Below are 8,021 nucleotides of genomic sequence, written 5' to 3' on the forward strand. Positions count from 1 at the left end.
TCATACCCCCAGTGGAGCAGGGGGTACAGATCAGACACGCTGGGGACCCCTCTGAGCTAAAGAGCCTAGAAGTTATCCCAGAAGTTATCACTGCTGGGGGCTGTGCAAGCCAGCGCGGTGTTGTTCCTTCCTGGCTCACACCCCTGTTTCTCCACGAGCCGAGACCTTATTTTTGAGGAAAGACAGTGACATTGGCCAGATCCCGAAGTCACTTTTTCAGATTTCCCTTTAGCAAGTAAACACGTAGAAGTCAACAACAGATGGAGCATCACACAGAGCTACGCAGGTCAGCAAAAGGCTTCAGAGACCCTGTGAGCCTGAAGAAAAAAAATAAGCTGGCAGGGGGGAGCGGATGGGAGATTATTCTGAGAGATGGAGAAAGGAAAAAGAATAGTGGGGTGAGCTGCCTCCTCTGTGGTGCGCAGCTGAAAGTTCAGGTTTTGTGGGAGAAGACAGAGGTGGGCAGAAAACAACAAAAGCCAATGGCTCCTGGGTAGGAAAGTGTTGTGTTTTTTTTTTTTTTCTTTCTTTCTTTTTTTCTTTTTTTTTCCTTTTGGCTGCAGACTACAGAATTCAAGCAAAAGGGTGTTAAACTGATAACAAAACGGGCAGGAGTGAAGCAGGCAAGTGCAAAACAAAACCAGATTTTGCGTGACAAGAGCAGATTGAATCGATGTGACAAAGGAGGAGAGCTTTTCCACCAGTGCATGAAGTACGGTGGGGAGCCTGCAGTGACAAACGAGGGATTCACGCGAGTGGAGTGCTGCCGCGATGGGCTGCTATGTGTTGAGGAAGGAAAAAAGGAGAAAAGGAAGCAGAGGACACCTGTCAATAGAAAAAAACCTATTCCATATAAGATTTATTGATAGCTTGGAGCAGAAAGTCTTTCATGCCTTCGCATTTCCGAGCTAACATTACCCAAGAGTGGATAATGGCAGGGATCTGTTATGAGCCATTGAATTCAAGTGGAGAAGAGCTCCAGTCGTTAATATGCAGAAATGAAAAGACTTTGGTTAACAGAGATTTCAGTCTGAGAAACCTGCCTTGTAATAGTAGAATAGCATTAGTGCTCCTAAAACCAGAGCTGGCATAATAATAACACAAAATATCCCGCATTTAAAATGAAATCGCTCCATTTAGGAGCTCAGTATGGTGAATATGGATGAATCCAACGCTGGACGAAAAATTAATGATTGCCTTGGGACCAGTGTTTACTAGCCAGTGACATTCAAAGAAAGGAGAGTCCCATCTGGTCATGGGGAGAGCTGTGATGGTGCAAAAAAAAATAGTGTGAGCACAAACAGCAGACCATGAATTCACCCAAAAGAAGTGTTTTGTCTTGGAGGTGGAGAGCTCAGTTGATAAGAGAGAAGCGGAGGTAGGGCTGCTCCCACACCAGGTGCTAATGACAAAATTCGAGGTAAAACAGTTCTGGGAAGTTGGGGATGGGGAGTCGCAAAGATAACCTGAGAGCTGGGGCTAATTCACCACAGGGAGAGGTTTAATGAATGCAAATTAAAACTGGGAGTGGACTTGATTACAGTGTAGAGTTGCCTGCGAGGGGAGAGATGAGGGACTGCCTGTTCTCGGGGAGAAAAATGTGGCAATAGCAGTGGGTTGGAAAGCTGAGATCCAGGTGAATTTGCATTAGAAAAGAGGTACTTTTATTTAACAGGGGTGGTGAGAAATGATTAGGACCCACTTGGAGGTCAGCAGCACCAAATATTGTGTGCACCCCACCCCAAATGTTGTGTGCAACCAGCAGCCACCTTGGCAGGACATGGAGGCACCTTGGAGGCACCGTAACTCATCTGGTCCATTTGGGATTTCTGCTGGAGGATGGGACAAGTACATCCCAGCCCCCATCAGGTGCTCCATCAGGATTTCAGTCGGTTTAGGTGGATAAATCCCGCACCTCATAGTTACAAACCAAGGCTGCCCACACAGCAAGTTGAATTTTAAACCAGGAGATGAGCTCCCCGGAGGAGTAGTTGGTATCTTCAATAACCCGTGATAAGTCAGGGAAGCTTGGGATTTTCCTGGGTCCAACCCCTCTGCCCACGCTGTGTGAGAGGTGCTGGAGGTGCCAGACAATTTACCTATCAACAGCTCTTGATGCTGGGCAAATATTTGCCTTATCATGGGTTTAACATGCCGTCTCGGTGACAGCTAAAGGTCAACTGCAAAACAAGGCCCGGGAAAGACCCTGCTCTGCACCACGTGCTGCTGGTGAAGCTGGAGGCTTTCCCGTCCAACAGAGACCAGGCCATGAGGGCACACAAGTGCCTAAAGAAACCTTCTTTGCAAGGTAATGGCAGAGGCTGGTGTTCAAGGGGGGATTTGGGGCATTTTAGGCTGCTGTTGCAGCATGTGGACGATCGACATTGGATATGCTGCTCCGTAAGGGGATGGGTGAGAGCAAGGGCCCCAGATCTGCTCCCCCAACTCTTGCTCCTGGTGGCTCTGCTCTTTCTGGCACCACTTTGCTCCCTTGAGCCGAGTTGCTTGCCGTGTCCATCCCATCTGGAGTGGGCTGTGGAGGAGCCACGGCTCCGTGTGCTGCAGTGACGTTTGGAGAGACCAGGAGGTCACAGCCAGAAGAAAACACAGGCGGTGATCGTCCTGGAGTACAGAGCCAGAAAGCTGCTTCTGCAAAGAGGGAAACACAACCAGCACATTTTTGACTTGAAATTTTTGACTTGAAATGGAGCCCCATTCCTGCACATGAACAGAGGAACCACTGCTGCTCAGGCTGAACGTATAACCTCCTTTTGGCCTCAGGTAAAGGAGACTCAAAACCCACTGCAAATGTCAGCTGAGAATTAGTGGGAAACAGAGCCCCTTACCGCGTGGCCATGGTGTGAAGTCAGATTTTAAGAGCATGGGCATCAGGCCCATGGCCCAGGGGTCTCTGGCCATGAGTGTCTTGCCATGTCACACACCAGTCTGCTCACGGCAGTGCCTTTCTGACCTCTCTGCCTCCACCCCAGCCTCCTTTCGCCCTACCCTGAGGCTCCCTGTCCCAGTTGATGGTCCTAGACCCTGCCTGGGCTCCCAACTGCACGCCTTCTTCCTGCAGCCCCAGGCGACTCTCCTCAGCTTCTGCTTTGGTTTAAAAGCGCTTTCAAAATCTGTCCAAGTGTATACAATGTGTTTGCAACATCCTTCGAGTCAGGATATTGTTTGTTGTTGCAACTTCTGTCCACATGTTATCTTCTTCTTGCTTTGCCTCCTCCTCTGCTCTCTCCCCATGACATACTTTCCCTTGGAAGGGGCTCCTCTTTGCAGCTAACCAAAATAAGGGGAAAAAAAAAAAGCTTTGATAGGTTTTACTGTTTTATTTTTGTGTATGTGTGTGTATTTTTTTTTCTCCGAAGTATTTGGAAAGTTTTGTAGTGGTTATTGCCTTCTAAAACTTGAAGGACAAATTTCAGCAGTGAAGCTTTCCATTCTGGCAATGGGGGTTTTGCCAGACGAAAAAAAAAAAAAAAAAAAAAAGGCGGAAGGGAAGCCTGAAGGAAAACAGTGAAATTTTGTTTTCCAGCTTCGTTGCATTAAGAAACCCTGACTGCTTTTACCACCATTCTCACTTGCAGAAAGAAAAGTTGTTACCAGTTCGTGGGGGCTGCTTTAGCACCAGCAGCACTCTGAATTCAGGTCCGTGCTCCACATCTTCTTTGGCTAAATTGAACAAAAACTGCAGGCTGCAAGGGAGGAAGTAGGCACACAACCATAAAAAGCAAAAACAGAGCCCAAGACTTTCTATCTCCAAACTCTGCAACCCAGCACCAGCCTCCTGTTTGCTTGGCTCATCTGGGGATGCTCTCCCCGGTGTCTGATCCATCCCATAGAAAGGTTTCCACCACTTCCAGCAGACTCTGTGCTCACTCCATAGCACACCACAAGAAGCATCCAGAGGTTGTGTGCTGCAGCTGGCCCTGAAACCCTGCCAGGAGCTGCCAGATGATTGTGGCCATTGCCTTGAGGGACACAAAGTTCACCGTGGCTCCGGCTTTTGAAATCTGGACTGTGCCCTCCCTGGGAGGCTTGTGGTTCTGTGAAACCACACAAATCTCATGTAACCACAAAAAAATAGGGTACCTAAAGCGTTACCAGGTATCTAGGACAAATGGATTGACTGTCACCCCCAGCCAGGGGGACTGTGCCAGGCAGCACCTGGTTATCAGGGGCTGGGAAGGAATTTCCTGACCTGTGGCTCTTGCAGAGGGAATCTGGACAAGATAACAGACACTGGCAGCAACCCAGTATCTCCTGTCCAGAGGGAGACAGGAAATCTGGAGGAGGCACAGGAGGACCCGGGATGAAAGCCCACCCATGAAACACAGGCAAGGGCACCCACAGTAAATCAGGGGCAGCTGGAGAAGCAGCAGCCTTGGATATCTCGTTGCAGATACGCGTGGAAGAGCATTGCTTCCCCAAACAGCCTGGATGGGGTGCAATCAGGGAGAAGGGCAAGAAACGTTGTGCAACCATCTGCCTAGCATTTTTCTGGGAGAAAATAAATGCCAAACTGTGCTCGTTCCCTCCCCTGTCCCCATCCCTTCCTCCAGGGACATTTTCCGAAGGGAAAACCTGATGGTTTGGGGTGGGTTGGATTCCGATGTTTCGCAGCAGTGAGACCAAAGGGGAGCAAAGGCACAAGAAGCAGGCTGACCTCTTCACAGACAAATTAGTCCTGTAAATAAAATGAACGCGTGCAGGACAAACAGTGAGCCTGACAACCGAGCAGGTCGTGCTGGAGCACCGAGCAGCGCCGGCAAATATTTTATTGGGAAATTAAGCTGTAAATGCCATTCTCCGTGCACAGATGGGGGCTGTGTGGCTTTTCATCAGCGAGCCTTGCCCCGCTGCCCTCTCCTGCGTGTTGATTCACGGCTGAACAGGAACCTTTGATTCCCTTTGATTTGGTGGCTTTGGAGAGCGTGATTGACCACATGGAGGATGGAGTCTGACTCCCACTGGTGCCCAGACCAAGGAGAGCAGAGCTCCACAAGGGCATCACCGACAGCCCTGCAGTGCTGCCCGTGGGGGAGTCTCCTCCTCGCCAGGCTGCCACAGCCCTGGTGCTTTCTCCTCCTCCATCACACTCTCTTCTCTCCACTGATGCCGTTAGCATGGGCTCAGAGGGGACAAACACTTTCCAGATGTGTTTTTCCCAGCTCCATCCTGTTATCCTCCCCTTCTTGGCCGCAATGAAGCTGAATTCCCATCTTCTTCCCATCAGATCTCGTGAAGGGCTCAGCCCCTCTCACCCTTTTTGAGGACCCGGGGGCCAGCCCCACTCGGCCCCAGCCTCCTGAAACCCCAACGCAGACCAGGTGGGTGTAAGAGAAGCTCTGCTGACACCTCCAAGCCCAGCAGCCATTTAGCAGCATTTATACCAGGGCTAATTACACCCTAACATTTTCCCTCTCTATTTTGGTATTTATTTTGGAAAAGCTCCTCCCCGGAGTCATTTTCTTCCTCAGCTTTAGAACAACAACAATAACACCAGCGGGCTGGCTTTTCCCTTGGCTCTTTCCCTCATTATTACGGCTCTGCCATGCCGCTCCTGTACAGTCAGCAGAGGAGTTCAATCAGGCTGATGAGTAAAAGAGCATAATTTTATGGCTGCATATCAACTGCCTGTTATTAAACTAATCAATCAGCTTCAGCGCAGCTACCGGTACAGCACAGGAGAGGGCAAGGCGAAGGAGTTGTGATGCTGTTATTTTTGCAAAAGGACCAGAAATAAAAAATAAGAATGGGATCTGGCCAGCCAAATTCTTCAGCTTGCCCTTGTTTGTGGGAAGAAATGGCTCGCATGAGTTATGGAGCAAGTGACCTGCAGAGCTAAGCCTTGCCGTGCTCCAAAGCCCAGGACAGGTACCAGGTGCTCTCTCGTCACATCCACTGGTCCCTACACTGGGGCCACCTCCTGGCTGCCCGGACTGTCTGTTCCCCATGCCCCAGAGGGTTGGATTTGATGATCTTAGAGGTCTTTTCCAACCTAAATTATTCTGGGAGTCTAAGCAAGTGGTTCTGTCACACCAGGGAAACCTGGCTACTCATCGGGCAAAGCTTCAAACTAGAGAGGGATGAGTGTTGACAAGGACACAGTGCCACAACGTCTGTCAGGGCTGGTCCTGGTGAGGTTCTGCTCGAAGCTACAGGTGGGCATGGTGGCCTTGGAGGTCCCTCGTGATGGCAGCTCTGAGTCTGTGGGAAAGAGCAACTAATCCTTGCCTCCCAAGAGGAGGAGAAGGTGTAAAAGTGCTTTGAACCTCAAAGACTGGCGGTGGGATCTTCTGTGTTAGTGAACGTGAGCAGTGGGATGGATGGATGGAAGGATGGATGGGTGGATGGAAGGAAGGAAGGAAGAAAAGAAGGAAGGAAGGAAGGAAGGAAGGAAGGAAGGAAGGAAGGAAGGAAGGAAGGAAGGAAGGCTGGCCTGCCAAGGACAGACAGCCCACTTGCCACTTGGTCCCTCTCCTGCTGCATCTGGCACACCTTGTGCTTCCCTCTCTCAGCTATGTTCCCTTCATCTCCTTTAGATTAATTGAAGTCAAATGGAGCCAAACAGAGCCAGCGAGGCTCTCTGTGCTGTGCCCTCTGCGTGCTGCGAGGCTTCAGCCTGGGCGTGCATCCTTGGACCCACCGAGGAACGAAAAGCCGTCCTCAGCCAGCACAAGCATCCTTCCCCAGCTAGCTGCACTCACACAGATTAAATTGCACCGGCTCCTCCTTGGCTGATTATTTATCACTCCTTTTACTGTCACATCCACAGGTGCAGACCGCTCTGTGCCGGACACTGTGCGAGCAGAGAAATAAATACATGATCCACCAGCAGCCTGAGAGCATCTCGGTAAGGATCCAGCCCCGAGGGCTCTTTTTGGGCAGGGAAGGCAGCACCACGAGCCCCCCGATCCCAGCTTTGGCAGCGGGGGCTGCGGGCTGACAGCTGCCGGCCTCCCCAGCCCATTTCCTCCGGCCGCTGCCAAGCCGTTCGCTGCGGAGCTCTTCTCGAAATGAATTTTCTGGAAAACAAATTAAAGGAGGGGGTTTACATCACGCAGCAGCCAGCCCAAGCGGCGCTGCGCTGTGTGCGCTGACAAACCCTGCCTGTATTTTGGGCTCTGCACCACATTGCTCACAGCTGCTGCCGCCGCTGCGCTGGAATTTGCAGCTCGCCATCTAAATATACTGTAACAATAAACTGATCAAAGCAGCTAAATATTATTGTCTGCTCTCCGATGGGCGGCGCGGAGGACGGCCTCCCAGAAAACCTCCGGTTACTTCGTTTTTCCCCCTGTGCAAAACCACAGACAAACAAAATCGGGAGGGGGCGGGGGGTGGAAAAAAAAAAAAAAAAGCAGGGAAGGAGACTTTCAGTGGGTGTGAAGGCCTCGGAAGTCAGGAAATTCCAGTCCCCACAGCCTGCTGGTCGGAGCACAAGGGAGGGGGACGGGACAGGCTGCCTGCTGGGGACAGTCCTGCCTTGTGGTGGGACCGACGTGATCCAGGATCCCCGCCGAGTGCTGCCACATACTGCTTGGGCATGTGCCTTCAGGTCATTTTGGAATTACTGTCACCACCTCTCAAGCGTGGACAGCCATCAGCATCCAGGCTGAGCTTTAGGAAGCCCTGAGCCCCCCCTCCAAGTCCTTCCTCTACACAGACAGTCATAAATAAACCAAACCAGGCTGAATTCACTGCGCCAACCACTGTGGCACGGCTCCCATCACGTGCAGACAAGGCAGGGGCACCACGATGTGGATGGGGCTGCAGATCTAGCAGGGTGCAGCTGGACCATGCTGGCACGCACCTCTGTTGGTGCAGAGCTTTCAGCCCTCGGTGCTCCCCGTAAATCTTCATTCAGGTGAGCTCCTCAGCGCTGCCACGGAGAGCAGGCGCTGCTGCAAATGAGTAGTCATGAATAATCATGTTGGCTATTTTGAAAAATCTTTTTATCCTTCGCATAACAGGCTCAAAGAAAGGCTGGTTTTAAAGAGAGGAGTGCT

At 51.0% G+C, this 8,021-nt stretch overlaps 1 long non-coding RNA gene across 1 annotated transcript; it reads left to right on the forward strand.

Annotated features, from left to right (window-relative positions):
- Nucleotides 1-1,940: 1,940 nt before the first annotated feature.
- On the forward strand, nucleotides 1,941-7,285 carry LOC311433053. Its single transcript, XR_014690530.1, has 2 exons — nucleotides 1,941-2,781; nucleotides 6,788-7,285. It is a non-coding gene; the product is annotated as an uncharacterized lncRNA (long non-coding RNA).
- The last annotated feature ends 736 nt before the right edge of the window (nucleotides 7,286-8,021 follow it).

This window comes from Aythya ferina (assembly GCF_964211825.1).
Source record: "Aythya ferina genome assembly, chromosome: 2".
NCBI lineage: Eukaryota > Metazoa > Chordata > Aves > Anseriformes > Anatidae > Aythya > Aythya ferina.